This window comes from Tasmannia lanceolata, unplaced genomic scaffold (genome assembly GCF_043159265.1).
Source record: "Tasmannia lanceolata isolate RefF3 unplaced genomic scaffold, GAP_Taslan_0.1 ptg000006l, whole genome shotgun sequence".
Classification (NCBI taxonomy): Eukaryota; Viridiplantae; Streptophyta; class Magnoliopsida; order Canellales; family Winteraceae; genus Tasmannia; species Tasmannia lanceolata.
The window spans coordinates 22,501,783-22,526,783 of NW_027518683.1; positions in this window are offsets into that span (position 1 = coordinate 22,501,783).

The following is a 25,001-nucleotide window of genomic DNA, read 5'->3' on the forward strand; positions in this document are numbered from 1 at the left end:
AATCCGATGATACTGACCGAAGAAGGGAGAAATTTGCCGGAGATCCGCCGGATCAATATAAAACCACCGGATCTGAGACGCTTGTGGCGTAGATGGAGATGAAGAAGGTGACTGGTAATGAGAGATGTGCGATCGGATTCCGGCAAGGAATTCGCCGGAGAAGATGACTGGCCGGATCTCCCTCTCTGCCGATTTTCTTCTTTTTTTTTTTCTTTTTTCCCTCTGGTTTTTCTCCTCTGCTCCCTTTTTCTCCACTGTCGATTTTCTTTTTTTTTTTTACTGTTTTTCCACTCTGGTTTTTCTCCTCTGCTCCCTTTTTTTCCACTGTCGATTTTCTTTTTTTTTTTTACTGTTTTTCCACCGCGAGAGAGAAGACTGGGGAGGCCATCATGAGGAGAAGAACTCATGATGAGTTCTTGTCCCCCTATGTCCCCCACATTTCCCATTTTTTTGCAAAAATAAAAATAAAAAAATAGAAAAACAATCATCACATGGCATTGGATGCCATATGAAAACCAAAACGTTATTAAAAAAAAGAAAAGAAAATGATGACATTCCTTATTCTCTCCTTAAATATAAGCGGATCCCACATTAGCGGGTCCCACAACAGCTGGCCCCACACCAGCGGGTCCCACAAAAGCGGGTCCCACACAGGCGGGTCCCACATCAGCAGGCCCCACACCAGCGGGCCCCACAAAAGCGGTCCCACACAGGCGGGTCCCACATCAAACGGGCCCCACACAAGCGGGCCCCACATTCTCTTTTGCTCGGATTAATTTCATTCATTTTCCGCCTGACCTCGGGATTTTATTCGAATATGCAGGTTTAGGGCCTTGTCAAAATGGGGTGTCTACAGATGCCCCTCTTTGGCCGAGTGTGCTTGTCGCACGAAAGCCAAAGCCGAACAGACAACACATTTTGACTGGCCCAAGATTTCAAACAGAAAGGATGCAAGGGGGTGACGAGATGGATCGACTAGACAGATTCTAATCGAGAGGGAATGATAAGATGGATTGACAAGACAGAATCTCGAAAAGAAAACTGAGATGGACTCTCAAGGGGGAGTGAGACAGATTCGCACAAATTGCAGAATGGAATGATTAGACAGCATCTAATTAAGCCACTCAGGGATTTGGAGATTGTAAAGCGGAATGATTAGACAGCATCATTATCAAACCTAAATTTGGATCTGGGACAAGCGAAATGATTAGACAGCATCTTGATCATTCCTGAATTGGGATCTGAGAAGACAGCATCTTAACAGATGAACACAGCGGAATGATTAGACAGCATCATGATCAAACCTGGATTGAGATCTGAGAAGACAGCATCTTGACAGACGAACGAAGCGGAATGATTAGACAGTTATCATGATCAAACCTGGATTGAGATCTGAGAAGACAGCATCTTGACAGACGAACGTTGCGGAATGATTAGACAGTTATCATGATCAAACCTGAATTGGGATCTGAGAAGACAGCATCTTGACAGATGAACGAAGCGGAATGATTAGACAGTTATCATGATCAAACCTGGGATCTGAGAAGACAGCATCTTGACAGATGAACGAAGCGGAATGATTAGACAGTTATCATGATCAAACCGGGATTGAGATCTGAGAAGACAGCATCTTGACAGACGAACGTTGCGGAATGATTAGACAGTTATCATGATCAAACCTGAATTGGGATCTGAGAAGACAGCATCTTGACAGATGAACGAAGCGGAATGATTAGACAGTTATCATGATCAAACCTGGGATCTGAGAAGACAGCATCTTGACAGATGAACGAAGCGGAATGATTAGACAGTTATCATGATCAAACCGGGATTGAGATCTGAGAAGACAGCATCTTGACAGACGAACGTTGCGGAATGATTAGACAGTTATCATGATCAAACCTGAATTGGGATCTGAGAAGACAGCATCTTGACAGATGAACACAGCAGAATGATTAGACAGCATCATGATCACACCTGAATTGGGATCTGAAAAGACAGCATCTTGACAGATGAATATAGCGGAATGATTAGACAGCATCATGATCAAACCTAAATTGGGATCTGAGAAGACAGGATCTTGACAGATGAACACAGCGGAATGATTAGACAGCATCATGATCAAACCGAAATTGGGATCTGAGAAGACAGCATCTTGACAGATGAACATAGCGGAATGATTAGACAGCATCATGATCAAACCTGAATCGGAATCTGAGTAGACAGCATCTTGACAGATGAACACAGCGGAATGATTAGACAGCATCATGATCAAACCTGAATCGGGATCTGAGAAGACAGCATCTTGACAGATGAATATAGCGGAATGATTAGACAGCATCATGATCAAACCTAAATTGGGATCTGAGAAGACAGGATCTTGACAGATGAACACAGCGGAATGATTAGACAGCATCATGATCAAACCGAAATTGAGATCTGAGAAGACAGCATCTTGACAGATGAACATAGCGGAATGATTAGACAGCATCATGATCAAACCTAAATCGGGATCTGAAAAGACAGCATCTTGACAGATGAACAACGCGGAATGGGTGCTCTAAGGGAGACTTTAGTGAGGTGCTCTCAGGGAGACTTTGGTTGGGTGCTCTCAGGGAGACTTTGGTGAGGTGCTCTCAGGGAGACTTTAGTGAGGTGCTCTCAGGGAGACTTTGGTTGGATGCTCTCAGGGAGACTTTGGGTGGGTGCTCTCAGGGAGACTTTAGTGAGGTGCTCTCAGGGAGACTTTGGTGAGGTGCTCTCAGGGAGACTTTAGTAAGGGTGCTCTCAGGGAGACTTTGGTTGGGTGCTCTCAGGGAGACTTTGGTGAGGTGCTCTCAGGGAGACTTTAGTGAGGTGCTCTCAGGGAGACTTTAGTGAGGTGCACTCAGGGAGACTTTGGTTGGGTGCTCTCAGGGAGACTTTGGTGAGGTGCTCTCAGGGAGACTTTAGTGAGGTGCTCTCAGGGAGACTTTAGTGAGGTGCTCTCAGGGAGACTTTGGTTGGGTGCTCTCAGGGAGACTTTAGTGAGGTGCTCTCAGGGAGACCTTGGTTGGATGCTCTCAGGGAGACTTTAGTGCGGTGCTCTCAGGGAGACTTTAGTTGGGTGCTCTCAGGGAGACTTTGGTTGGGTGCTCTCAGGGAGACTTTAGTTGGGTGCTCTCAGGGAGACTTCGGTTGGGTGCTCTCAGGGAGACTTTAGTTGGGTGCTCTCAGGGAGACTTTAGTGAGGTGCTCTCAGGGAGACTTTGGTTGGGTGCTCTCAGGGAGACTTTAGTGAGGTGCTCTCAGGGAGACTTTGGTTGGATGCTCTCAGGGAGACTTTAGTGCGGTGCTCTCAGGGAGACTTTAGTTGGGTGCTCTCAGGGAGACTTTGGTTGGGTGCTCTCAGGGAGACTTTAGTTGGGTGCTCTCAGGGAGACTTTGGTTTGGTGCTCTCAGGGAGACTTTAGTTGGGTGCTCTCAGGGAGACTTTGGTTGGATGCTCTCAGGGAGACTTTGGGTGGGTGCTCTCAGGGAGACTTTAGTGAGGTGCTCTCAGGGAGACTTTGGTTGGGTGCTCTCAGGGAGACTTTAGTTGGGTGCTCTCAGGGAGACTTTAGTGAGGTGCTCTCAGGGAGACTTTGGTTGGGTGCTCTCAGGGAGACTTTAGTGAGGTGCTCTCAGGGAGACTTTGGTTGGATGCTCTCAGGGAGACTTTAGTGCGGTGCTCTCAGGGAGACTTTAGTTGGGTGCTCTCAGGGAGACTTTGGTTGGGTGCTCTCAGGGAGACTTTAGTTGGGTGCTCTCAGGGAGACTTTGGTTGGGTGCTCTGAGGGAGACTTTAGTGAGGTGCTCTCAGGGAGACTTTGGTGAGGTGCTCTCAGGGAGACTTTAGTGAGGTGCTCTCAGGGAGACTTTGGTTGGGTGCTCTCATGGGAGACTTTGGTTAGATGCTCTCAGGGAGACTTTAGTGAAGTGCTCTCAGGGAGACTTTGGTGAGGGTGCTCTCAGGGAGACTTTGGTTGGGTGCTCTCAGGGAGACTTTGGTTGGGTGCTCTCAGGGAGACTTTGGTTGGATGCTCTCAGGGAGGCTTTGGTTGGGTGCTCTCAGGGAGACTTTGGTTGGGTGCTCTCAGGGAGACTTACACGGATGATGCCTCAGGGGTCTTACACAGATGGGATGCCTCAGGGGTCTTACACGGATAGGATGCCTCAGGGGTCTTACATGGATGATGCCTCAGGGGTCTTACACGGATGATGCCTCAGGGGTCTTACACAGATGGGATGCCTCAGGGGTCTTACACGGATGGGATGCCTCAGGGGTCTTACACGGATGGAATGCCTCAGGGGTCTTACACGTATGGGATGCCTCAGGGGACTTTGGAAGGGATGGATATTTCTTTTGATTTTGATTGATTGATTTATTGATTCAGATTGATTCCTTTGAAAATTATTTTGTCTCTTGCCGAGAAAATGGGAGTGCGAGTTCTTTACTGAGGACCAGGCTCACATGATCTGCTGAGGTTCTGAGTATTGACCACTTCTTCTGAGAGAACTGAATTCTGCTGGAGATTGAAGGCTGCGTGAGCACATTCTAGACTTCGCTAGGGAAACTGATTTTCTTGGAGAATTGACTCTTCTGAAGAGTGGAATCAACTGAGGAGTTTAGAGGTTTGGCTTGAGATGTGCTCGTACCCCTCTTATCTTAACTTGCTGGAGGCCTTATTACTGATTGCCTTTGTGTGCTTGACATCTTTTATGACGCGAGTCATAAAAGATGCCCCTAGTATATTGTGTTTCCATGACAGGAGTTTTAAGGAGGCAGGACAATGATGGTTGAAGAAAAGATGTTTCATTTCATGAAGGCTTGAGGTTGCACAGTTTTTTTTTTTGTATGGAGAGAGTAGGACAATCACCATGATGGCCGAGTCTGAGAATCCCTTCTTTCGTATTGCTAACTTTTGGAGGCTTAAGGTCTCTGGTAGGTTTGAATAAGATGTCTCTCGCCCCTTCTGATACCTAAACCAGGATTTACTCTGAATTTTCTTTGCATTTTGGAAGACACGCTCCCATTCTTCCAGCACCCGACAGTTTGGACTTTGCAAGGAAAGGGAACACAAATATGAAGGAGGAACAGATTTCCAAGGACTCAATCAAAGAAGACTCTTTTTGCTTTAAGGACTCGACTCGCTTTCGACTCACTCTTGGATCTGATGTGTTATTTTTCAAGGGTATGGCTTAGCCACTCTTAGAGTATTTCGAAGACCATGTCAAGAGGCACTACTCTCCTCTTTCGGTGTTTCCGTCATGGTTATTATCCCTTTCGGATTGCTCGGTTTCAATGCCCCTAGTTTAGAGGAATGTTAAAGTAATCTTGCTGGCACTACTTGGACTCCGAGATTTTGCCCTGGTTGAAGACTGTTTCTCCATCTTGATGATTCGCTTTTTCGTTGGAAGTCATTGCCATTGACCAGATTGCCTTTTCAGGTTTTCAATCTGACGGACCGCTTGCCCTAACTTTTGCCTGGTTCGCCCTTTCGGGTTTTCAATCCAGCGGGCTTGATACCCTAATTTTTGCCTAAGCCGATTTTTCAGTTGTCAACTTAGCGGGTGAATGACCCTAAATTTTGCCTAGACCGCCCTCTCGGGTTTTCAGCCTAGCGGGTCTTCAGACTCCATTGTTTTTTTTTTTTTTTTTGACTTTGAACCTCTGCTTGTTCACCAGAAGGACTTTCTAGGCGGGATTGGGTTCAAAAGGGTTGGATATTTCCTTTGGATTTCAAAGTTTCAACCGAACCTGGATTGGTCAGGTTGCCTAAGTACCCCAAAAATGGAGGATCAGGTCCGCGTAGTTTGCTGGGGTTTGGAACACAATGATTTGGCTTTAAGCTCAAAAGTTGAAAGGGAATAATTTGATTTTTATTCCAAAGGTTGAAAGGGAATAATTTGACTTTTATTCCAAAGGTTGACCGAACCTGAATTGATCAGGTTGCCTACGTACCCTATAGAAAGGGATCAGGTCAGACGTAGTTCGAAACGAACTACCCCTGGTTTGTGGGTGTTTGAAAAGAATGTTTGATTTTGTTGAGGCTCAAAGGTGTTTGTAAAAGGATTTTTCAAACTTGGGATTTTTGGCGTTTAAAGCGCAGGCGTCCAAGGATGGCCTTCTGGTGTTTTGGCATACAAGCTTCTTGAATGGCTAAGGTTCAATGGCTTTGAACTTTTTTCTCTTGTTCTCTTTCTTTTTTTGAGGAGTCTGGCGGCATTTCCTGGCAAGACTTCATCTGCACTGTGCAAGCTAGACTGATTGAATTCCCACTTTTTCTTTGGGATCTCGCACTGATATTCGGGATTCTACGACTCTGGGTCTTCTCTGAATGCTGAAGATGATTTTGAAATTTTCAATCTATTTATCAGCTCTGCTTTTTGAGATTCTGACGTTCTTGAGGAGTTGACGTGGGGCATGCTCCCCTCTCCTTTCTTCTCTGGATTCTATCCTTCTTTTTTTTTTATTGGATGTCGGGGAGGCCCCTACTCCTTGAATGTTCTAACTTGAAATTCCATCGGAATGTATAGCCTAAGTATTCTTTTTGGGGTTCATGTTCTATGCTCATGACTTTGTTGTCCGAAAGTCTTCTCTCAATTTTTCATTAACTTCACTTGATGTCTGGTATTCTTCGTTTGAAATTTTTGCTTTTTCGACCCGATGTCTAAAGCTGAGGGTGACTCACGTTGAACAGTGTCAAGATACGCTTCCGGTTTATCCTCATATGACCAAGCAACACTTATTTGAACCCTCTAAATAGGTTTATCGATTCTTTGCGCTCTTCGGGAGATTTTGCCAATCCTTATTTCCCGAGTTTTGGATTTGGATACCACTATCCACGGTATCGATTTCATCTTCAAGTGGCTTTGCTCGACGCTCTTCCTCTCGTCTGATCATCTTTCAAATCTCGAGGAAAATTTCATCGGCATCCTCGTCCGATGAGGGTGTCTTAATTTGTTTATTAACATTAGATCCAAGAGTGAACATATACAAGAATACTGACGACACTGGAATCAAATGTTCGTTGCATTGAATGTTTGAAGTACATACAATGATTCTTGACGCGCCACGATAGGCTCTCCATCAAATTCAACAAAAGATTGGATATTGGCTTACAATGAGAGAGACCAATAAACACAACATAGTTAGAATTGATATTGACATGGTTAGACTTACCAACTTTGACAGGAGGGTTGGTATACACACTTCAAAACAAATTTCAAAGATGTGACACTTCATCAGAGGCAACGGATTGGCGCTGAAAGTTCAAGGACAACGTGCCTTCATTAATGATGATGATGATTGGAGAGAGCAATCCTGGAGTTAGAATCTCAGAAGGGAGGGCCTCTCAAATTGTTCTTTAGCACCTGACAATGGCAAGGCTTTCTCTGGTATGATGTTTTCAAGGAGTTCAAGCTCTGACATTTATTTTTATTTTAATTTTTTTTTCAATCATTTTTCAGCCCAGATGTGGTACAGGTAAAGGTGGCGAGATCCATGAAGGGTTGAAAGGGTAGAGTGGTTCCCATGGTGGGTGTAGAAGGTGCAACATGGTTATGTGCAGGGTTCTCAGAAGCATTTGAGTTCAAGAAGAATGAGGGAATCCCTGTCTACCAGGTAGCGGGCTAGACCAAGCGAGTTTAGAGATGAAAGCTTTTTTGGGGTTGATGGTAGACGAGTGACTAAGACTCCTGTCATGGACATCATAAACACTAGGCTCAATGAGAATTAATCGCATGACAATGTAATGTGCAAGTTGAAGCAAAAGGTAGCACAAACACATCCTCCCCTTGGATAAAAATCCGACAGCATAACAACTGTACATGAAGATGTGGTACGGCAAGTACATGGTTCGTCAACAAGCCTAAAAGGATGATGACCACACTTAAGGTATTTGGAAAAAATTCGGCAGCATAACGGCTATACCAGGAGATGTGGTAAGGTAAGCACATGGTTGTCAACGAACCCAAAAGGAGAATGATTACGCTCAAGGGTTCTGAAAAAAAATCGGCAGCATAACGGCTATACTAGGAGGGTCTCAGCAACTAAACATGAAGAGTATGCCGTCATGGTCAAGATAAAGCAGGGATCTCAGCAAGAACACACTCCGATAATGATAATGGCAAGATAGACTCATAATCGACATGCGGAGTACACCTGATCAGGATCAATCAAATGATCAAGCACATGGGAGATAGATCATGGCTAAAAGAGCCAAGCATCTGATGATAATCCATAGAATGGAGAGAGAGGAATAATTGATTAGATTATGAAGGAAAACTTAACTAGGAAGTAAACCCTAATCTAATAACAAATATGTATACACATATATACATCCTAACCAGGGGCACCAACCCTAGTCTAATCTAGCGGAGCCAAGGAGGTCTCGACTCGTGACAGACTGATGAGTGTACTAGGACCGCGCTGTAGCCACGCAAGGTGAGCTACCCTAGTCTACAAATTGGACAAGGCTCCTAACTCTAGGCTTCACATGTGTAAGCAACATATGTTCGTCCTATATGAGTACATATATATAGTGTCCTAGCAAGGGTTCCCTAATTATGGTTCTAAAGGGAGCAACTAATATATATACATAATATAATGAAATGAAAGTAGGGCCCAGGCATTTCTGCAGGGTACTATGCTTATGACCATACCCTTGATGTATAACGCCAGCACACCCAGCATTATACAGAGTATGTTCATTGCTCATCGGCTGCTGTAGAACACCAGCACACCCAGTGTCTACGGCTGCAGCTCTGGCGCATAGCTCGGAAATAGATACAACGGCTCCCATCTGGTGCGCGTCATATCTATTCCCTGAGGCCAATAATGAAAATAATGAAAGAAATAAAGAATATGACAATGCATGATGTGCAGTGTGTGAATCCCTTGTTTTATTTACGCACCTAATTGGTGCCCCTGGATTTCTAACGATAAAGTTCCCATTTAACTTGGTTTTGACCCAAATTTCTTCAAAATTAATAAAAATGGCATTTTTACAGAGTTAGGCAATGTTCCAAGAAATCCCCAGCAGAGTCGCCAAATCTGTGGACCCGCGATCCGGGACGGGGCGGGGGGACGTGCCCCCTACGCGAGTCTCAGGATCATCCACGTGAAGGAGAGCTCCGCCAAGGAACTCTCGAAAGAGTGCCCCTCACAGCATGAGCGGCGATGTGAAGTGAGATACCTCTCGATTCGGGGACCAGCCCGGATTCGAGGCGCACCTCGAACAAAGAAAGAGTCGCCATCCAAGGAAGTGGGGCCTGGATCCCATGCTGTGCTCTGTCGCAACAGATAACCAGAGATGTAAAAGGTCCGTGCCTGATGACGAATGGGGAAGGGGTTAGGCGCCCCCAATTCGCCCAAGTGCGAGCACCTGGTCTCTTATGCCATTTTTAATTAATTTTGAAGAATTTTGGGCGAAAATCATGTGAAATGGGAACGAGCATCCCCGAGAAAACGTCTATCTAAGCATGCATGACCCGGGGATGGGCAAAAGAAAATAGACATCCAAATCCTAACTCACTGCATCTATTCCTAACCCATCACATATAGGAAAGCAGTAACATCCGCATGCACAGCTACAGCTAAACAAGCAATATCAGATATGGTAAGCAGAAAAGCAGTAAATAGCCACAGCTAAGCATGTGAAACTAAGCGCACAATAATAAGCAAGCTGAAAGTAAACACACAAGGAACCAAAGACAAACACACGATAAACAAAAGATGCGAGGAAAAAAAATGAATCGATAAATCGAGAATGACAGGGAAAATAAAAGGGAGCGTACGATAGGCTCAGGGAGCAATTCTAATGAATCAAACTCAACAATCCTGATCTGCTGAAGATCGGATAGGTCTCACGATCGTCATAGCCTATCGTTGGGCTCAGCGAGGACAATCCCTGCAAAGGGGCCACGCTACGTCGTCGCCCGTCCCAAAACGTGATAAAAACGTCGGAAAATCGATAAAACCGGCAAACCACGATGAAAACCGGAAATGGAATGAAAAGAGGGCTCCGAGTGACCTGGCAATCACCGTCCTTGCCCATTTTTTTTATTTTTTTTTTTTGCTTTTGTTTTGAAATGTTTGAGAAATATTTACAAAAATGGTGACGAAAAGAGTGGAAAAAAATAATGGTGTGACTGCACTCAGGATGCCAGCAGCACGCCTGAGCTGCCTACGTACCCCTCAGCTAGGGATAAAGCCATCCGTAGTTCGGAAGGAAAGGTGAGAAATATTTACAAAAATGGTGTAAAAAGAGTGAAAGTGAAAATAATGGTGACTGCACTCAGGATGCCAGCAGCACGCCTGAGCTGCCTACGTACCCCTCAGCTAGGGATCAAGCCATCCGTAGTTCGGACTGATTTTCCTAACTACACTCTAATGACTCGAGATTTTTGAGATTTTTGATTTTTCAGATGTTTTTGAATTTTTCGACACAAGAGGACAAAATCCTATCATCACAAGGGGAGGACAGACTCCTGATATCCCGCAAAGGTTGGACAGCATCCTATGCTTTGCGGGGGGGATGAACAGAATAACAACTCTGCAAGGGTTGGACAGCATCCTATACCTTGCAGGAGTGAATAAAATCACGTGATTGGATGAGGGGATGGACAGAATCCTAACCCCTATGATGATAGGACAGACCCCTGAAAGACTGAAGGACTGACTCCTATGCTGAAGACTGACTCTGAAAGATGGAAGGACGGAATCCTAAACTCTCTATAACAGACTCTAAAAAAAAAAAGAAGAAAACCACACAAACGGGCCCCACATCAGCGGGCCCCACATAAACGGGTCCCATACACAGCGGGCCCCACACATCAGCGGGTCCCACACCAGCGGGTCCCACACCAGCGGGTCCCACACACCAGCAGGCCCCACACACCAGCGGGCCCCACACACAGCGGGCCCCACACACAGCGGGCCCCACACACAGCGGGCCCCACACACAGCGGGCCCCACACATCAGCAGGCCCCACACAGCAGCGGGCCCCACACACAGCGGGCCCCACACATCAGCGGGTCCCACATCAGCGGGCCCCACACGTCAGCGGGTCCCACATCAGCGGGCCCCACACGTCAGCGGGCCCCACACACAGCGGGCCCCACACCAGCGGGCCCCACACACAGCGGGCCCCACACATCAGCGGGCCCCACACACAGCGGGCCCCACACATCAGCAGGCCCCACACATCAGCGGGCCCCACACATCAGCGGGCCCCACACCAGCGGGCCCCACACATCAGCGGGCCCCACACACAGCGGGCCCCACATCAGCGGGCCCCACACATCAGCGGGGTGTCTACAATCACAAGCAACTCAAGCCTCCAAATAAAACTCAAGAACAAAAACAAACATTCAAGAGAAACTACTTACATGGACTGCTAATCGAGTTTAAAAAAAATGATCAAAGCTCGGAAAGATTTGAAATCAGCAGCTTGATCCTCTCTCCTTTCAGATTTGCAGACCTCGGATCTTGGCCGGAGATGGAATCATTGCAGGAGGTAGTAAAAATCGACGGAATCCGATGATACTGACCGAAGAAGGGAGAAATTTGCCGGAGATCCGCCGGATCAATATAAAACCACCGGATCTGAGACGCTTGTGGCGTAGATGGAGATGAAGAAGGTGACTGGTAATGAGAGATGTGCGATCGGATTCCGGCAAGGAATTCGCCGGAGAAGATGACTGGCCGGATCTCCCTCTCTGCCGATTTTCTTCTTTTTTTTTTCTTTTTTCCCTCTGGTTTTTCTCCTCTGCTCCCTTTTTCTCCACTGTCGATTTTCTTTTTTTTTTTTACTGTTTTTCCACTCTGGTTTTTCTCCTCTGCTCCCTTTTTTTCCACTGTCGATTTTCTTTTTTTTTTTTACTGTTTTTCCACCGCGAGAGAGAAGACTGGGGAGGCCATCATGAGGAGAAGAACTCATGATGAGTTCTTGTCCCCCTATGTCCCCCACATTTCCCATTTTTTTGCAAAAATAAAAATAAAAAAATAGAAAAACAATCATCACATGGCATTGGATGCCATATGAAAACCAAAACGTTATTAAAAAAAAGAAAAGAAAATGATGACATTCCTTATTCTCTCCTTAAATATAAGCGGATCCCACATTAGCGGGTCCCACAACAGCTGGCCCCACACCAGCGGGTCCCACAAAAGCGGGTCCCACACAGGCGGGTCCCACATCAGCAGGCCCCACACCAGCGGGCCCCACAAAAGCGGGTCCCACACAGGCGGGTCCCACATCATACGTGCCCCACACAAGCGGGCCCCACATTCTCTTTTGCTCGGATTAATTTCATTCATTTTCCGCCTGACCTCGGGATTTTATTCGAATATGCAGGTTTAGGGCCTTGTCAAAATGGGGTGTCTACAAGATGCTATATGATTCTTATCTAAATGCAAGTTATTCCTTAGACTAATGCAGGTTAGCCTACATCCTAGTTTACTAGGCTTGTCCTAGGGAAAGATTGGGCGACTAGTGTAACTAGACCTATGGTACGGTTGCTATCCATAGCAAGCGTCCATGATGAGACTGGACTCCTAACTCTAGGACTCCCTAAAACCTAAGACTCCTTAAAACCTAGGACACGACCTGACACCAGTGTTCCTAAATTAGGCTCTAATGGTTCTTATATCGGAAACCATAATCCAATAGTTCCGAAAGACTCGAGACAAATCGATTCAAGTTCTTGAAGTTAATGAATTTCAGATTTCAAGGATTTTCAGTTTCTGGACATTTAAGGATTACCAATGGCTCTAGGGTTCACCAATTTCGGCCTAGAATAACATCCAAGGAAGGGAATCGTGCGCTCTTTCCTTGTGCAATTTAATACTTAAGTTATAGCATCTTATTGCCTGGCATATCTCAGGATTTCCGTGGACAGTAATCTCGGAGCCAACAACATGTTATAGCTTAAATGTTTAAATTGTCAAAGATCGAGTGCAATAGGGATACGATTATGGATGCACTGGCCATTTTTCCAGGGAAATCTAAAGATCCTAAAATTTCTGTTTCAATGGATTTAGGAATTAATATGTGACAAAAATTCAAGGTTCTTTAGAAACTTTATGATGATCTTTAATTAATTTCGAATTTTCAATGGAATTTATCAATTTTAAACCATATGAGTGATTTTACAAGTGAAATTATTGAAACACTCATGTAGATCGTGATTTTGAGCACACACATATAATATTAAATTAAACTCAATTAAATGCTAAAAATCGTGCAAAAATACATAAAAAAATATCAAATAATCCTGGAAAAATCTGAGAATAGTGCACCTACCTGTGATGGAGATTTTGGGTATCCTTTGAATATGACAAGATTTGAAGGCCATATGGATGATTTCTCTAGTAGTTTTCTTTGAGTCTTCTTCCTTTCTTTTTTTCTCCTCTTTTGAAAGAAGAGAGCATGGGTATTTATAGGTGAGGGATGAGCCAGGTTGCCATCTTTAGGGCCTAGAGGTGTAGGGTGGAGATTGAGTGATGGAAAAAGGAAGGGGAAAGAATGGCCAAGATCGGATTTTTCTAGAATATTCTCCCTCTTCTTTGGCATCTTCCATTTAAGCCATGGCTATGTTAAAAATGGCAGGCACTTATGCGGCCAGGGTCAAGTACTAAAGATTTAGGAACAATTCAAGGTCCAAGATGATGCCATTTGTCCTTGGAATCTTTGTAGATTTTGGAAGCAAATTTCAAGGTAAGGGAAATGTCCAATTTGGTTGCCTTTGTAGAAAATGGCAACAATTTGGATGGTTGCGATTAACTGCAATCTCCATGTGATCGAAAGAACGTGCGAGATCGGGTCTCCAAATATCCTGAAATCTTTGCAATGATATGGAATAAGATTGGGTGGTTGAGATCAATTTCGATCGAAAGAATGGACGAGATGATGCCTCCAAATCTCCTAGAATCTTGTAAAAGATTTTTCAAATATTTCGAATGTAAAAATCGAAAAACGCGGTTTTCAGGAGATTTTGAAGTCCGATTTCGATAATTCTTTCGCCATTAAAATCGTTGAATTTTCCTCTTTCATTTAAGCCCAATGTTGGCATAGAAATATTATTTTCAGAATTTTTGACCAATGCGAGCCGTCGTTTTTTAACAGCGAATCGTTTTTCCAACCGTTGATCAAATTGACGATTCGATTGATCCAACCAACTTAATCAATTTTTGATGAATGATCCTAACCTTTGAAATATGAATTTTGACAACAATTAAAGTACTGAAAGCACTGCTGTTGATAATTTGGTTAAATTATTTCGACGGCTCTCGTTCACCCACATTGATCCGTGATTTTTCACTGGGTTTTTGCTCAATTAAGTGACACAATATTTAATCTGAATTTGAGATTAACCTTGATCGATCCTATTTTGACTAAATGATCACAAATTCTTAGTAAGGAAAGACACCCAGGTTAAGATCTGCCCTTGATCTAACGATTTATGGAAATCGGGTCTCGGAATGGAATCAGGTCCCGGGCTGTGAAGTGACCCTAGCTTATTTTGTCCCGATTGATGATCCGTAAAGTCAGATCGAGATATTAATGACCTAAAACATATAAATCCATGATAGAGGGGCTCTCACATGGATTTAACACACTAAATTCACCAATCAGGGTATTTTTCAATTTTTCGGATCTAATCATCTCACCAGGTACATCTCTTTATCATTTCGGTTTTCAAAAAATTTGAGGATGCATACTTTACCAATGAAATTCCACGGATCAATATATTAGGTTATTGTTGGTTAAAATGTAGCAAAATGAGGGTGTCTACAGATGCCCCTCTTTGGTAGAGATGACGTAGTCATCGAATACCAAAGTAAAAGTGACAGAGCCATTTTGCGTAGCTTTAATCGACAAAGGACTCCCTAGACACAATGCAACCTACTATAATGCAAGACCCTAGATGAAATCCTAGAATTAGAATAATAATAAAAAAAACTCGATGCAGTGCCGTTCACAAACGGACAATTAGAGAATGAGATATCAATTTCGAATGGATTCTGAAGGGAAAGGACAAAGATCGTTCTCAAACGGTTTTTAGAAGGAGATGAGACGCCGCTCACAAGCGGGTTCAACGAGGATAAGAAGCATTCCCAAATGGACTTGGACAATGAGGCACCGTTCACAAACGGCCTCAAGGAGGATAGAAAACCATTCACAAATGGACTCGAGAAAAGAGGCACCGTTCACAAATGGGCTCAAGGAGAAGACAAGATCATTCACAAATGGACTCGATAAATGAGGCACCGTTCACAAACGGGCTCAAGGAGAAGACAAGACCATTCACAAATGGACTCGAGAAATGAGGCACTGTTCACAAACGGGCTCAAGGAGAAGACAAGACCATTCACAAATGGACTCGAGAAATGAGGCACCGTTCACAAACGGGCTCAAGGAGAAGACGAGACATTCACAAATGGACTCGAGAAATGAGGCACCATTCACAAACGGGCTCAAGGAGAAGACAAAACCATTCACAAATGGATTCGAGAAATGAGACACCGTTCACAAACGGGCTCAAGGAGAAGACAAGACCATTCACAAATGGACTCGAGAAATGAGGCACCGTTCACAAACGGGCTCAAGGAGAAAACGAGACCATTCACAAATGGATTCGAGAAATGAGGCACCGTTCACAAACGGGCTCAAGGAGAAGACAAGACCATTCACAAATGGACTCGAGAAATGAGGCACCGTTCATAAACGGGCTCAAGGAGAAGACGAGACCATTCACAAATGGACTCGAGAAATGAGGCACCGTTCACAAACGGGCTCAAAGAAACAAGATAGCTTTGATTGATGAATTCAACATCGAAGAATTCAGAGATTTTTCATGAACTTGAATTTGACGTAAGATTGGATTTTTTTTTTTGAATCGGGGATTGGATTTGATGAATTTTTGATTTTTGAGAAATGAGGCACCGTTCACAAACGGGCTCAAGGAGGACATGAGAACCATTCACAAATGGACTCGAGAAAAGAGGCACCGTTCACAAACGGGCTCAAGGAGAAGACGAGACCATTCACAAATGGACTCAGAAAATGAGACACCGTTCACAAACGGGTTCAAGGAGAAGATGAGAGATATTCCCAAATGTACTTAGAAAATGAGGCACCGTTCACAAACGGCCTCAAGGAGGATAGGAGACCATTCACAAATGGACTCAGAAAATGAGACACCGTTCACAAACGGGTTTAAGGAGAAGACGAGACCATTCACCAATGGACTCAGAAAATGAGACACCGTTCACAAACGGGTTCAAGGAGAAGACGAGACCATTCACAAAATGGCCTCGAGAAAAGAGGCACCGTTCACAAACGGGCTCGAAGAATTTAGAGATTTTTCATGAACTTGAATTTGACGTAGGATTGGATTTTTTTTTAATCGGGGATTGGATTTGATGAATTTTTTATTTTTGGGAAATGAGGCACCGTTCACAAACGGGCTCAAGGAGGAGATGAGACCATTCACGAATGGACTCAGAAAATGAGACACCGTTCACAAACGGGTTCAAAGAGAACATGAGACCATTCACAAATGGACTCAGAAAATGAGACACCGTTCACAAACGGGTTCAAGGAGAAGACGAGACCATTCACAAATGGACTCGAGAAATGAGGCACCGTTCACAAACGGGCTCAAGGAGAAGATGAGACCATTCACAAATGGACTCGAGAAATGAGGCACCGTTCACAAACGGGCTCAAGGAGAAGATGAGACCATTCACAAATGGACTCGAGAAATGAGGCACCGTTCACAAACGGGCTCAAGGAGAAGACGAGACCATTCACAAATGGACTCGAGAAATGAGGCACCGTTCACAAACGGGCTCAAAGAGAAGACGAGACCATTCACAAATGGACTCGAGAAATGAGGCACCGTTCACAAACGGGCTCAAGGAGGACACGAGACCATTCACAAATGGACTCAGAAAATGAGACACCGTTCACAAACGGGTTCAAGGAGAAGAGAAGACCATTCACAAATGGACTCGAGAAATGAGGCACCGTTCACAAACGGGCTCAAGGAGAAGACGAGACCATTCACAAATGGACTCGAGAAATGAGGCACCGTTCACAAACGGGCTCAAAGAAACAAGATAGCTTTGATTAATGAATTCAACAACGAAGAATTTAGAGATTTTTCATGAATTTGAATTTGACGTAAGATTGGACTTGATGAATTTTTGATTTTTTGAACTCAATGAAATCGGGGATATTATAGATCGTGCCCGACAAAGATATTGGGAACTAGGACTTTGACGAATGATGAAACGACAAACCTTAGGAACGAAGAACCATTACTAGCAAGAATGGATCAGGAACACTTTTATGAAACTTCAACAAGATTTTTCTCAAAGAGACTGCTGGTCTTATCTTCTGGGGATTTTGATAACTGAAACCTTGATATAAACACTCGAGATTGGTAATCTAGAACAATGGCTCTCTTGAATACTAACATGGAAAAGTGGGATTTGCCCCTTGACAGGTGCTTAGATAAACATTTCTTGACCAGGATAGTATTTAACTGACTGGAAAGAAATTCTGAATTTTAATGGTTCATCTTTCTGAGAAATCGGCTCAACCACCATTGCATCTGAGGCTTTTCAAAGCTTAAGGTGCCTTCCTGGGGTATGATCTTTTTACGGAAACTGGGCTTTCTGATGCTTCTACTTCTGAATTTTTTTTTTGAGTTGATCTTCTTTGAAATGAAGCTGCTTGACTAGATTACCGAGCTCTTTCATACGATCGCAGGGAGCTGCCGAGGCCGGGCCTCCTTCACCAAGACAGTTGCATCATTTGAACACAAGGATGACGATTGACTCTTTCTAAAGAGAAAACTTAGATAAAAGGCACTACCCAAAGGATTGAGCAGCTCTGAAGGAGTGAACATAGAATGACAAAGATTGACTAACTACACTGACAGACACAGTAATGCTTCTGACTTAGTTAATGTTTTATTTGGTAAGTCTATCCTTTCGAGGAATGTTCTTTTCAATTGGTAAACACTGGACTTCTTCCTTAAAACAGTAATGCCTCAAGGATTAAATTACGACCCCTAAGATTGCTTAGCTTCAATGCCCCCAGTTTTGAGGATGTCACTTGAATTTGTTTGAATTTCAGTTGATCTTCAGTCTTGATACCGGATGTAGCCTTCTTATAATGGTTCTCTTACCGTGACCAAGTCACCTCTTCGGGGTTTTTAACTTGGCGGACCGTGCTAGCCTTAACTTTTGCCTGAACCGCCTTTCTAGGTTTTCGATTCAGCAGGCTATCCCCTTAGCTTTTGCCTAAGCCGCCCTTTCGGGTTTTCAACTTAGCAGGGGAATGATCTTAAATTTTGCCTAGACCGCCCTTTCAGGTTTTCAGTCTAGCAGATCTTCAAACTCCATTCTTTTTTTTTCTTTTTTTCACTTTTTGTGTTTCGGGACCTGTATCATTAGTTCTGAACATCGGAAGGACTTTATAGGTAGGATAGGGCTTTTCAAAGAATGGCTTAAGGCTCAACAAAGATTTCGACCAAACCTGTGAACAGGTTGCCTACATATCCCAAGGTAGGAATCATGTCGTTTGTAGTTCAGGGCGAATGCCCCTAGGTTGAAGATAAATTGTTTGAAGGTTAATTGGTTTTTCTTTTTTCTTTTCTTTCTGGAATAATTGATTTCTCTTCTTTTGGAACTTGTCCCTCTTTTTTTTTTTGAAAGGATTGAATTTCTTTTCTTTTTTTGAATCGACCGAACTCGATTTAACCGAGCCGCCTACGTACCCCAGTGTAGGGATTAGGTCTTGCGTAGTTCGGGCCGAATGCCCCGAGTTTGATGGGTTTTCAAGAAAATTTGATTCAGGCTCAAAGGGTTTGCAAACCGGTATTCTTTTGACATTGGGTTCTGATTTTGGGATTTAATCGGCCAAAGGAGGCCTTTCGATGTTCAGATTGGGAACCGATCTAGGTTACTAGAGTCCCTCTGGTACTGATTATTTATTTCTTTTTTTTCGGAGTTAAACGGCATTTCCAGGTAAGAGATAATGGATCTTCTTCTTTCAAGATTCTAATATGTGCTTTCGACTTTCATAGAGCAAAACGTGTTCTTTGACACCCTCCATCTATGGATTTGTAACTCTTGATATTTGATTATCACTTTTCAATACTTGCTCTTGAACTTCTTATCTTGAATTTGTTGGCTTCATGTTATGAATTTGAGAACCGAGGTCATTGATTGGAAATATGAAAGTTGTTTCCGCTCTATGCCCCTTGTATAGCATATGTCTTTCACTTTCTTCATTCTCTTGAGCTTTCTATCTATGTCTTGCCCCTGGTATCGGTTGTAGCTTTTCTAGACAATCTTCTTATTCTTGAAATAAGTTTATCAATTCTTCACACTCTTCAGAGGGTAATGTACTTTTAATCGGCATTCACTGAATCAGAGTTTCAGTGCCAATGTTTACCACTTCAATTTCATCTTTGAAAGGCTGGGATTGACGCTCCTCCTCTTGTTCAAGTAATTGCTGTGACTCAAGTGGAGTTTCGTCAATTTTGTCCTCATTTGAGGAGGGAGTCTTACTTTAAGATCAGAAGCATAGTTAAGAAACAGACACAAGTGAACTATTGGAACTGAAATTTTTATTTAAAGAAAAAACTATTATATTTGACGACCTATCCTGAACATGCTCAGGATTCACAACTTTGAATAAAGAGAAAAGCAAAAGATAACTTACCTGGACTAGGCATTAACCTTGAATTGTAAAACTGGACTCAACAATTGTACTGACCATGATGACTGACTTCAACATAAAATAGTAAACGACTAAAACTTTAACTGCCGCAACTGTCTAGCTTCAGAAGCTCGGCGAAGGCTGGTTCATATCAGGATAGCAGCTACTAGAACATCTTCACTGTCTGTATCTTCTTCTTCTTCAAAAAGTTCCGACGCAGACGTTTCAAAGGTAGGTTCTAAGGCACAGATAAGAGTGAGAGGATCAAATTTTGGGTCCCCTATGGTTATAGCACCGACAGCAGCAACAGGGTTTGCATGACCAAGTAATGGGTTATTGGTAGCATCGGGTCTTGGCTCGAACACAAGGCCTTTACTGTCAAGCAACCTCTGGATTTTGAATTTTAGGGCAATGCAATTATCAGTGAGATGGCCGGAATTTCTATGGTATTCGCAGTGTTGATCTGTTCGCCAATTTGCTGGTAAAGGATTAGGAAGAGCCCTAATGTCGGGCAGGATTATGCGACCTGAGGCTAGACACTCCTTGAGTATCTCAGATGGTGGAAGAGGGAGAGGGGTAAATTCTGTCTGGGCCTGTGGCCGAGGTGCGACAGCAGGTTGGGTATAATTCATCACCATGGGGTTCTGAGGTTTTGAAGGCTGAGGCTTGGAGCGGGAAAGGTTATTAATTTCAGCTGATGGAGACTTCCTGAATTCTCTGGTATTCGGGTTACTTCGGTTGAATACACCTTGAGCCATAGCTTCCTCTATTTGGGTGCCTGCCACGATAAAGTGCTTGAAGTCCGGATAATATTGCAACGACATGTGATACTGAAGCTGGGGGGAAATATTTTTCATGATTATTTGAACCTGCTCTTCCTCAGAAGGGCGCTCCATCATCTGAGCTGCTAGTCTTCTCCATCTCTTCACAAAAATTAGAAAAGATTCCCTCGAATCTTGCTTGGTCCTTTCCAAATCCTTTCTAGTAATTTCTGTCACATCGTCATATTTGAACTGCCTGATGAATTGCTCACCGATGTCTTTCCATGTCCTATAACGAGTCTTGTCTAGGACCATGAACCACCTTCTAGCGACCTTGGTTAGGGAAACCGGGAACAATTGAGCCATTTGCTCAGGAGATAAGCCTTGAGGCTGACACATGATGGTAAACATCTGTAAATGGGTGATTGGACAACCTGCACCATCATATTTGTCGAAATCTGGCATTTGAAAATTGGCAGGGAGACGGATTTAGGGAAACAGCGTAAGATCACTTGGATTGAAACCACCTTGGTCTTGAAACTGGATGTCTTGAACTTTCCTGGCAAGACTTTCTAATTTCTCCATAACTGTCTTATCAACCACGGACTGAGAAGGCCTATTGCGATCCTCGCTGTACTGCTCTTTTTCCAAATCTTCTTCGGCTTTATCGGGGATAGTGATGAATGCTGGCTGGGCAGGTGCGGCTGAAGTAGCTGCATGGTGCATAGGCCCTTTATCTTTGGACAACGACGGCCCCAACTTCTCAGAAAGCTGAGCCTTGATAACTCGGTTCTCTTCTTTGAGCTCTTGAAGTTGCTGGAGAATCAAGGTGAGGGTATCGGTAATAGCAGCGGGTGGAAGACCGACTTGGTTGTCTGCCATTGGCGAGGATGAGGATGAGGATGAGAAAGAAGGAGATGCTGGGGTTCTCAGAGAAGGTGGCGGGGATACAGAATTCCTCTCCAATCGTGAAGAGATCCGAACACAAGGAGTAGTGGGGTTAGCTATGGTGTTTACTGCCCTGAAATATTTGAAAGACATATTTTAAACTCAGAAAGAAGTAGACAGTGATGCACGCATAGACCAAGATAATGAGAGAGAAAGATGAACTTTATTGATCAATCATTAAAGCTTGAGTACAGGGTTCATTCTTTCAAAGATAAACGGATAAAATTAAACATGGAACTAAGCATTCTTTTTAGACTTCTTCTTCGGACGACAATCTTCTTTAGCTGACTCTTTTAAGGGTTTGATGATTCTGATATCCCAAGCAGATGAAGCGGCTTTGACAATCTTAGGCTTGAGATCCTCAGGCGGATAAAAATGATGAAGGGGAGGCACAATAGATTGCTCCCTTCCATACTAACGCAGGATCCTGGCAGGAACATAAAAGGAAGTCTTTTTGAGACCAAGAAGGCGAACGTAGTTACCTTCTTCGGTGTTGAAGACAGCTTCTTGGATTCCAGGAATTTGCCAATAAATCTGATCTTGTTGGCGAGAATTTAACCATTCAACCCAATCGCTTTTATGATCAAATGAAACATCATGACGCCATTCACTGAAGGTGTATAACGTATGATCAAAATGCACAGGAGCTGCGATTTTTAGCTTGTGGCATAACCACACCTGAAGTAAAGCAGGACATCCTGAGAAAGAACCAACGAAGGAGCGAACATAAGAGCCTGGACCTGAACTGGCACGAAGACGAACCATATCATCCAATCCATTGAAGGTTTCTGCAAGCATAGTAGGAATTGGATTGGCGCCACGATCCATTTGATCAACGAGGTCCAGAAGAACAGCTGACGCAAAGCGAGAAGGCTGGACAGTGAGGAACCTAGCAAAGGAGCAGAATCTCAAAGCGCGCCGTCGGGCTTTTTGAATATCAACAGCACCAATGTGTCCAATAGGAGGGTAAATGTCAATCAGATGTTGCATGGACACTTCTTGGCCTTTCATCAAAGAGTTCATGGATTCATCTGGATTATTCATTAAGCGAAGGAACAAAGGACGATAATCTGGAACACAGGATGGCTTTACTAGAGGGCCATCCACAGGATATTCCAATAAGGCACACCATTCTTCAAAGGTGGGACACATTTCTTGGTTGCCAAAACGGAAGACATGATGATCGGGATCCCAACATTCTGATGCGGCATAAAGTAATCCCCAATCGAGCTTAATGGTCGCCACATAGCCGAAGAGATTTTTCTCTTGCTCACTTATGGCATAGATATGGGATTCTCTTAATGTACCACGGATCCAATCAAGAATTGCACGAGTAGACATGGTGCCTGCAAGCCAAGAGAAGGGATAAAGAATGATCAGGATTACATGAACACGAAATTGGGATAAGTTCCTGCCAGTTCAAAGAAAGTATGGATACATGATCGAATCACATGATAGAAGATTGAAAATCGTACGATCAAGAGATGGGATGAGATAGCATAGGATTGCTTTCAACGGATAGATCATGAATGACTAATCCTATGAGATCTTTGGAAATGATGGGATTTATATCCTAACCCCAAAGGAAAAGTTTTTAATCTTCGCACATTTTAACAGTGTTACCTGAAGGCATCAACCCTAATCCTAATCTATCGGAGTGGAGAGAGAATCTCGACTCATGACTTTGTTCGTGTATCTAAGGACAGATCGTGACCATTGGAAGATGGACCACGGCCTAATCTAGACACAAATGGGTAAGATATCCTAAACTAGGCTCATACACGTGATGCACATGTGTTCGTATACTACATGCATGTGTGGGTTAATCTAGGGGTAAGGCCAAGAGTTCCCTTAGCGCGAATCCATGTTTGATATACTGTACCAGTGTCCGGCGTATCAGTACGTGAACAAGAGATCCATTTACGCACCCTAAGGTGCTAGGCTAAGGGTGGAATGCTTCTCTAGCACAGAGGCACCAGGTGATGAAATCCCAGTCAACCATGCTAGATAACACTCCGGGTTCCTAAAATAAGACGTGTGTGCGTGTGAGATGCAAGGGTTTAGATGCAAGTGATGTAAGTGTGTGCAATAAGTTCGCCCAATCTATGATGTCTTCAGGTTTTGTTAGATTAAGTTCAAGTAAAATGTGATGAGAAGATAAAACAAGACAAACTAATCTAACAAGTATAGAGTTTTTATAAGCCAGTTAAATTAAATTCAAATGAATTATCTTTTGGAATCGAAATGAAGTTAGGTGGTCCCCAGCAGAGTCGCCAAACTGTGGGACCCGATCCCGCGAGAGGGGTGGGGCCCGAGCCGCCACGCCTTCTCTTGGTCTCTCGTACCCACGCGAATTGGCGTGTGCCTTTTAGCATTGATTTTAATTCATCTTTTATGTGAACTTGGGATCACTAAGGCAATCCGAATTCCACGCAAAAGAGACTGACAGAGTCGCCACCTAGATGTGGGATCTAGGACCCATAATTAACCAAAAATCTAGACTCGCTATCTGGTTACAAGAATGGAAGGTATGGGGAGTTATCCACCACATGCACCATTCCTGCCCGATAATCGGTCTTCGATTCCAAAAGCTAACTCTTTTGAATTTATTTTAAATGGCTCATTCAACTCTCTGTTAATGTGCGAACTAAGTGACATGCATCCTAAAATCTAATTTCAATGTGAATCCTAGATGTGTATCTTGATTTCTTAATTTGTCTGGATTCAATCTAAGTGACAGTTCTCCTAAAATTCTAATTTCATGGAAAATCATAAGTGATTTCATTAAGCATTTACAAGAAAATTAATATACAAAACACCACAATTTGTTGTGGTGCCGACTCGTGATTGGTATGCCATCAGACATCCAAGCTGCCTACGTACCCAAGCCTCACTGGGATCAGAGTCGACGTAGTTCGGTGCACCTAAGCTAAGCTACTTATGCCTAACTCGACTAAGACACCGACCTAGACGGGATTGACTGTTTCAACAGTTTTAGGAGAAGTTATTTAATTCAAGTTGAGGATTTTATTATCCTAGGATTTCATCTAAGATGCTATATGATTCTTATCTAAATGCAAGTTATTCCTTAGACTAATGCAGGTTAGCCTACATCCTAGTTTACTAGGCTTGTCCTAGGGAAAGATTGGGCGGCTAGTGTAACTAGACCTATGGTACGGTTGCTATCCATAGCAAGCGTCCGTGATGAGGCTGGACTCCTAACTCTAGGACTCCCTAAAACCTAAGACTCCCTAAAACCTAGGACACGACCTGACACCAGTGTTCGTAAATTGGGCTCTAATGGTTCTTATATCGGAAACCATAATCCAATGGTTCCGAAAGACTCGAGACAAATCGATTCAAGTTCTTGAAGTTAATGAATTTCAGATTTCAAGGATTTTCAGTTTCTGGACATTTAAGGATTATCAATGGCTCTAGGGTTCACCAATTTCGGCCTAGAATAACATCCAAGGAAGGGAATCGTGCGCTCTTTCCTTGTGCAATTTAATACTTAAGTTATAGCATCTT